Source organism: Eucalyptus grandis, chromosome 5 (genome assembly GCF_016545825.1).
Source record: "Eucalyptus grandis isolate ANBG69807.140 chromosome 5, ASM1654582v1, whole genome shotgun sequence".
Classification (NCBI taxonomy): Eukaryota; Viridiplantae; Streptophyta; class Magnoliopsida; order Myrtales; family Myrtaceae; genus Eucalyptus; species Eucalyptus grandis.
Genome location: NC_052616.1, coordinates 12,665,110 through 12,673,955, shown reverse-complemented (window position 1 = coordinate 12,673,955; position 8,846 = coordinate 12,665,110). Strand labels below are relative to the sequence as shown.

Genomic DNA, 8,846 nt, shown 5'->3' with positions numbered 1-8,846 from the left:
GATCTCGTCGTGTGAAATCAATTTCAGCAGCTGAACATCACTGTTTTTGCTACTGAGGGTGGAGAAGTGTTCACCTGGGGATCTAAAAGAGGTGAAATTCATTTGGTTTCTGAATTGTAAAATATGGGTTTTGACCCGGTCAAAAAGAAAAGAAAAGAAAAGAAAAGAAAAAGGTAGAAACTTCAGGAGAGAGAGAGGAATCGAGAGTTTTCGGGAGAAGGAAAAGAGAAGAGAGAGAGAGAGAGGAGAGACAGAGAGAGAGGAAGAAAAGACAAAAAAAAAAAAAGGAAAAGAAAAGAAAAAGGAGGAGATAAAACGGAAAGAGAGAAGGAAAGAAGGGGAGAGAGGGACGGCAGAGAGCTCGAACACAGAGAAGAAGAAAGAGAGAAAGAAGAAGAAGAAGAAGAAGAAGAAGAAGAAAAAAGGGTTTTGTGTGTTCTCGTCATGGGAGCCTCGCCAAGCCACATTAACTACGTAACGCAGCACCCGGTAAGCGCTCGTGCTCCCCCTTCGTTCAATCGGAGTAATTTCGGACGTAAGGCTTGAAATTCGGAATTTTGGGAGAATCGAGCGGCGAAGTATGATTTTGAGTCGTTAAGCTGCATATTTTTATAGCAATGGTACTTTGGGATGTTGTGAAGCTATAGCATCTTACGGATCGTGATTTGAGCTTGCGGTTTGTCCGGAACGGAATTTTGAAGTTGGGGGCGCATTCTGGTACTGTAGCGAACAGTAAGCTTCGAGCTTGTTTTTTTGTTGTTTTCGGTACTGTTTTGGGGTGGCTGAGTTGGAGTTGTTGTTGTACGTTAAGAGAGCTTTCTAAAGACTATAAGACGGCTTGAAACGGAATTTTGTGGAGAAAGTTATGGCACGACAAAGTTGGCGCATGGGCTGCGCCTAGCGAGAAATTGATGGGTTTTTGATAAATGCGAGCTTTCGTGGCGCATAGGTGTCATTTTATTGATAAATAGGCTTAGTATAGACGAGTCGTTATGTGAATATCCTTTTTTACTCGGCCTTTTGATAATGTTTTTCCATTAATTATTAGGGATCCGAGTGCGTTGGTTCGAGTGAGCGTCGTAGTTGATTTTCGACTATACCAGGTGAGTGGTGCTATCTTTTCTAAGAATTTACAAGCTCATGTCTTCAAAATGATAAATGATTGATTTTTATGAGTTATGAATAAGCATATTTATTGCATAAAATCTGGATCGGGTATTTACTGCGTTTTGATATTTAAGAATAGCGTGACAACTTTTTGGTGGAAATATATATTCTGTTTGATGAACGGAGTTGAGAAATATTACATATTTTGAATTTGTGAAACCTTTTTACGAAGATCTCGGATTTAAGATGGTTTATGGAAGGCTATATGAATATCGATTTGTGATGAGCTTTTTGAAATGTATTTGATTTGAAATTGATTTATGAGACGGTGCTTTGAAATTATTTGAAAATGTTTTATGAAAAGTATTTCTGGCGGATAAGTTGAGTTGCGAATCTTTTGGGGATATATGAAATGATTTATGGATTTGGTTTGAGAATTATGGATTGTGTTGTTTTTGATTGATGTGGATGCTCAATATCGCTGTGAGCCCAATGAGGCTTGTGGGTATGCGCATACTATTCTAGGATATTCTTGTGGGCTGAACCACCGGCTAATAATAGGTGGAGACCTTGCCAAGGGGGAATCTTGGTCGCCTCGTCACCAAGCGTTGTATCGTGACCATGGTTTGATATTGAGCAACGGATTGGTCAATGGAGTGGACCATTGACATGTGATACGAGATGGGTCGATGGAATGGACATCGACGTGTAATTTGAGATTAGTCGATGGAATGGACCATCGACGTGTAATTTGAGATTAGTCGTTGGATGGACCATCGACGTATAATTTCATTTGGTTATCAATGTGTGGTTTGATGAGATTAATCAATGGAATAGACCATTGATGCATGTTTTATGAGATTAACCAATGGGTTAGACCATTGGCATTTGCCTATTATTATCTTGAATATTTTTGCTTTGAACATATTGTGTTAAAGTAAGAAATGTTATATTTTGGCCCTGAAGGTTTGTTATATTTCTGGGTTTGGTGTGGTATGAGATTAACCAATGGAATGGACCATTGGCGTGTGAATTAATGAGATTGATCAGTGGATTAGACCATTGATGTTTATTTCGATGTTATTATGAAATGATTATTTTTGCTATAAATATAGCTATGTTGAAGCGTATGAAACTTATTCTTATTACTTTATGTTTGTTATATCCTAGATTTGGGTTAAAAGAGTTGCGGTTTGATTTTATAAATATGCATAGTGGGTGCTCGATCCGCTTAGAAGAGATGCACTACTCACTGAGCCGTGGTTGCTCACCCCTCTATTTTACAATATTTTTCAGGTCTCTCGATTAACGATGAGTAGGTACGAGAGCGATATGGATGTGGGGACTTTTAAGAGATGGATTTTGGGAGCTTTGAGGCTGCGTCCTTTGAGTGGAAGGACGGTCGTGTCACCCCCCATTCTTGTTGGTTTTGGGGTGTGACATCTTGTGGTATCAGAGCCTAGGTTGTGATCTTTTGGGTGTAAATTTTATGGGACGTGGTGAGGGTGTGTTAGTTTTAGCGCGTTAGTCTTTGTTATGTATTAGGATGTAGGTCTTTTCTTTTTGGGGTTGAAACTCGTGCAGCAATGTTTAAAGGTGCGGAGCACCCTGTGGATACTATGAAGATCTGTGACTTGAAGGGTCATAGTGTAGAGATTGAGTAAAGCCTTGATGTGTCAAGAGTGATAAAGGAGGATGTTATCGGGGCAAAAGTGTTGGGTTTAAGGATAAGAAATGTTGGGTTACAAGTTTTCAATCGAGAGAGAGAGCGACTCATGGTACCGTACTTTGTTTGTTGGACGATCAATCTTTGAGTGTGCATATAATAGAAGAGTTGGTGGTGAAAATTTCAAATCGGGATCGTATATAATCCGGATCCCTGAAGATAGCACTTGCAAGCTAACTTTTTTGAAACTCCCCAGACAATTCTACATATATACAAATAATGAAGTTGCATAATAGATTTGTGTCCCGGGTACAATGGCATGGCTATCGAAAATGAAGCAACCAAAGATTCGGAAAACAATGAAACTGCTATATCAAGGAGTCTTGAGGTGGCAGCTGCAATGGCAAAGAACCCTGCTGTGAATGAGAATGAACAGGATTCCAACAAGAGTAAAAGAGATGAAAAAGAGAACTCTATTCCATTCCTCAAGCTATTCTCATTTGCAGATTCTACTGATATGCTATTGATAGTTGTTTGGGTTGATAGGAACAGTGGGGAATGGCTTTTCTCTACCACTTATGATCACCTTGTTTGAACAACTGATCAATACGTTCGGCTAAAGCTAGGCTAATAATGATATTGTTGCTCTTGTGTCTAAGATTAAACCTTTGCAAATATGGACTTTATGGATTGTTACAGAGAAACTCATTTCTTGAAAAGGAAGTTCTTATGTTGAGATTGTGAAATCTTCAGATTCCTCTTAAGTTTATCTGGTGCTTAGGTATGGTGCGGCAGCATTTTTAGGTGTCTTGCTAGATGGTCACTGGCAAGCAACCGGCTGCAAGAATAAGGGGTCTTTATTTGCAAATTATATTGAGACAAGATGTTGCATTCTTTGACAAATAGACTAATACCGAAGAGTTGGCCAGGAGAATGTTGGGCAACACAGTTCTCATCTCGGACGCTTGGGTGGAAACATGGGAAAGTTCATATAGCTCAGGTTGACATTTGTTGGGAGCTTTGTGATGGCATTTATCAAGGGATGGCTATTGACTCGGGTTATACTTTTCATGATTCCTCTGGTAGTACTGTGACTAGAGTCATGTCCCTCGTCATGTCAAGATGGTATTCCACGGGCAAAGGCTTATGTAAAGGCAGCAAATTTTGTTGAACAAACAAGTGGTTTAACTAAGACGGTTACATCATTTACCAGAGAGAAATGAGCAATCGCAAATTATAGCAAATTCCTTGTGAATGCATACAAACGAAGTGTCCACCGAAGCCTACTAAATCTTGGAGAAGTCATGCTCATCATTTTTAGTGTTTTTGCTTTGGCAATATGGTACAACACGAAGTTGATGTTAGACAAGAGATATAACAAGAACGCAGTGACTGATGTGATCATGGCAACATTGATTGGTTCCATGTCTCTTAGGTAGGCTTCTTCATACATTAGTGCATTTGCTATTGGTTGAACTGCTGTATAGAAGATGTTCGAGACCATCCGTAGGAAGTCGGAAATCGATTCTTTTGACTCTAAGGGAAAGAAACTAGATGAATTCAATGAGATATTGAGTTGGCGGATGTTTGTTTCAGCTACGCAGCTAGGCCCAATGAGCAAACATTCAATGGGTTCTCTCTTGGCATCCCGAGTGGTACAACTACCACTCTAGTGGGACAAAGCGGAAGTAGGACGTCTAGTGATTAGTTTGTTAGAGAGATTCTACGATCCCCAAGCCGGTGAAGTACTTATCAATTGTACTAACTTTAAAGAGTTTCAGCTTAAAAGGATCAAGAGCAAACTCGGGCTTGTTAATTAGAAGCCTGTGTTATTCATGTGTAGCATCAAGGCCAATATTGTATATGGAAAGGGAGGCACCATATTTGAGATCAAAGCTACTGTAGAACTTGCAAATGGCATGCCTACAGATAAGGTCAGTTGCTACCCTGTCATGGATTTTCTTTGTAAGGAGAAGGAATAAAGAAGTGAGGGAGATGCTGCAGAAAATGGTAAGAGCGGTAAATTATTACCAAACCAAGATTACTTATGATCATTTGGTCAATGTGCTTGCCAAGCATGGTCATGGAGATGAGGCTCTTGAATTTTGAGGGAAGCAAAACAGAGAGGTTTCCAATTGGCAAAGTGGAACATAGTGCCATAGTTCATTCATTTTGTAAGGAGGGGAATCTAGCAAGGCAAAGGAAATAGTGAACGAGATGTCCTTGAAGGGTTGTATCCCAAATGTATGACATATACCATTATTATCGTTGGGTTTTGTCAAGTAAGTAAAGTAAATCAAGCTAGAAAGTTGCTTAAGTAGATGGAAATGTATGGCTGCAAACCGAACACTCTACCTTGCATAGCCTTGTTAAGTGGGCTTGGTAGAAGTGGTAAGCTTTTAGAAGCTAAAAAAAAAAAAGAAAAAAAGAAAAAGAAAGGGGGAATTACAAGGGGATGAAAGAACTTATGCAATTTGGTATCAATCTAGCATGGTTAGAGAAACCATATTTCTATATCGTTGATCCTCTTTTTCTAACTCGGCGGTTTGAGTTTTTAGTGTACAACAAACTGTTTTATACCAAGGGACCATATGTTCATGAAGTGAAAAGTATGAAGTCAGATTGGCTCATGAAGTATAATGTATAATTTTCTTCACTTCTCATGGATTCTAGACTTTATCATGATCCCAGAGCTAACCAAGTTCTCTGTTGGGTGGTCTCTACCTTTGGCTGGCACCTTTGAGAGCATATCTATGGCACCTGATATTTCTACTTGATGAACCCTTCTTGGTTTTTTTGTAGAAAGTACGACGGCATTGAAAATGGAGGAGGATAGGAAGAAAACTTGGTGAGCTTCAGCTAGACCATGATGGTTTCCACGTGTTATTATCAACCCAATATGCTTCGAAAGGAAATTCAGATAATGTGCTTGAGATTAGACGAATTATGGAGCAGCATGAAGTGAACACCAACACAAGAAGAAAGAAAGAAAAAGGCCCAAGTTGTAGCAGGATCGAAGCATGGAGTAATTCATGAATTTCTGGTTGGTGGTGAGACGCATCCTTAATGAAAAGATAACGAGAATATATGTGAAGATTCAATAGCAAAATCATATCGAGAGAGGGTCACTTGCGAGTTCGAGGAAGAGGCAAGACGGAAATACCCTCTTTTGTTTTGGTAATTAATTTATATCTAAATTTCGAGGATGAAATTTTTTTGGAGGGAGAATGTAAAAATATGGGTTTTGACCCAGTCAAAAAGAAAAGAAAAGAAAAGAAAAGAAAAGGTAGAAACTTCGGGAGAGAGAGAGAGGAATCGAGAGTTTTCGGGAGAAGGAAAAGAGAAGAGAGAGAGAGAGAGAGAGAGAGAGAGAGAGAGAGAGAGAGGAAGAAAAGACAAAAAAAAAAAAAGGAAAAAGAAAAGAAAAAGGAGGAGATAAAACGGAAAGAGAGAAGGAAAGAAGGGGAGAGAGGGACGGTAGAGAGCTCGAACACAGAGAAGAAAGAAAGAGAGAAAGAAGAAGAAGAAGAAGAAGAAGAAGAAAAAGGGTTTTGTGTGTTCTCGTCATGGGAGCCTCGCCAAGCCACATTAACTACGTAACGCAGCACCGGTAAGCGCTCGTGCTCCCCTTCGTTCAATCGGAGTAATTTCGGACGTAGGGCTTGAAATTCGGAATTTTGGGAGAATCGAGCGGCGAAGTATGATTTTTGAGTCGTTAAGCTGTATATTTTTATAGCAATGGTACTTTGGGATGTTGTGAAGCTATAGCATCTTACGGATCGTGATTTGAGCTTGCGGTTTGTCCGGAACGGAATTTTGAAGTTGGGGGCACATTCTGATCAGAGCGAACAAGAAGCTTCGAGCTTTTTTTTTTTTTTTGTTGTTTTCGGTACTGTTTGGGGTGGCTGAGTTGGAGTTGTTGTTGTACGTTAAGAGATCTTTCTAAAGACTATAAGACGGCTTGAAACGGAATTTTTTGGAGAAAGTTATGGCGCGACAAAGTTGGCGCATGGGCTGTGTCTTGCGAGAAATTGTTGGGTTTTCGATAAATGCAAGTTTTCGTGGCGCATAGGTGTCGTTTTATCGAAAAATAAGTTTAGTATAGACGAGTCGTTATGCGAATATCCTTTTTACTCGGTCTTTTGATAATGTTTTTCCGTTAATTATTAGGGATCCGAGTGCGTTGGTTCGAGTTAGCGTCGTAGTTGATTTTCGACTTTCCCAGGTGAGTGGTGCTATCTCTTCTAAGAATTTACAAGCTCATGTCTTCAAAATGATAAATGATTGATTTTTATGAGTTATGAATAAGCATATTTATTGCATAAAATCTGGATCGGGTATTTACTGCGTTTTGATATTTAAGAATAGCGTGACAACTTTTTGGTGGAAATATATATTCTGTTTGATGAACGGAGTTGAGAAATATTACATATTTTGAATTTGTGAAACCTTTTTACGAAGATCTCGGATTTAAGATGGTTTATGGAAGGCTATATGAATATCGATTTGTGATGAGCTTTTTGAAATGTATTTGATTTGAAATTGATTTATGAGACGGGTCTTGAAATTATTTGAAAATGTTTTATGAAAAGTATTTCTGGCGGATAAGTTGAGTTGCGAATCTTTTGGGGATATATGAAATGATTTATGGATTTGGTTTGAGAATTATGGATTGTGTTGTTTTTGATTGATGTGGATGCTCAATATCGCTGTGAGCCCAGCGAGGGACTTGTGGGTATGCGCATACTATTCTAGGATATCCTTGTGGGCCGAGCCACCGGCTAATAATAGGTGGAGACCTTGCCAAGGGGGGAATCTTGGTCGCCTCGTCACTAGGCGTTGTATCGTGACCATGGTTTGATATTGAGCAACGGATTGGTCAATGGAGTGGACCATTGACATGTGATACGAGATGGGTCGATGGAATGGACATTGACGTGTAATTTGAGATTAGTCGATGGAATGGACCATCGACGTGTAATTTGAGATTAGTCGATGGAATGGACCATCGACGTGTAATTTGAGATTAGTCGTTGGATGGACCATCGACGTATAATTTCATTTGGTTATCAATGTGTGGTTTGATGAGATTAATCAATGGAATAGACCATTGATGCATGTTTTATGAGATTAACCAATGGGTTAGACCATTGGCATTTGCCTATTATTATCTTAAATATTTTTGCTTTGAACATATTGTGTTAAAGTAAGAAATGTTATATTTTGCCCCGAAGGTTTGTTATATTTCTGGGTTTGGTGTGGTATGAGATTAACCAATGGAATGGACCATTGGCGTGTGAATTAATGAGATTGATCAGTGGATTAGACCATTGATGTTTACTTCGATGTTATTATGAAATGATTATTTTTGCTAGAAATATAGCTATGTTGAAGCGTATGAAACTTATTATTATTACTTTATGTTTGTTATATCCTAGATTTGGGTTAAAAGAGTTGCGGTTTGATTTTATAAATATGCATAGTGGGTGCTCGATCCGCTTAGAAGAGATGCACTACTCACCGAGCCGTGGTTGCTCACCCCTCTATTTTACAATATTTTTCAGGTCTCTCGATTAACGATGAGTAGGTACGAGAGCGATATGGATGTGGGGACTTTTAAGAGATGGATTTTGGGAGCTTTGAGGCTGCGTCCTTTGAGTGGAAGGACGGCCGTGTCACCCCCCATTCTTGTTGGTTTTGGGGTGTGACATGAATGGTGTAGTATTCATTTTGTACTGTATTTGGAATGTTATGTAGTCTAACCTCAATTATGCATTAGTGTTTCAAGTGGGAAATGAAGAACTGACAGGGTGACATTCTCTCTTCTTATGCCCATTGCTTCCTTGACTGAAGTGAAGTGATATTTTTTAAGTATGAGAATCCTTTTTATGATTATTTGCAGAGGGTCAGCTTGGATACACTTCCGTGGATACTCAGCCCACTCCTCAAAGAGTTAGCGCCCTTAAGTCAGAAGTTGTTGCTGTTGCTGCAGCAAATAAGCACATTGCTGTGGTTTCTGAATCTGGTGAAGTATTTGCATGGGGGTGCAACAGGGAAGGTCAGCTCGGTTATG

General features: G+C 39.4%; 1 long non-coding RNA gene across 1 annotated transcript; it reads left to right on the top strand.

The window, feature by feature from the left end:
• The first annotated feature begins 440 nt into the window (after positions 1-440).
• On the top strand, positions 441-8,478 carry LOC108960539. Its single transcript, XR_005551123.1, has 3 exons — positions 441-489; positions 6,944-6,998; positions 8,338-8,478. It is a non-coding gene; the product is annotated as an uncharacterized LOC108960539 (long non-coding RNA).
• The last annotated feature ends 368 nt before the right edge of the window (positions 8,479-8,846 follow it).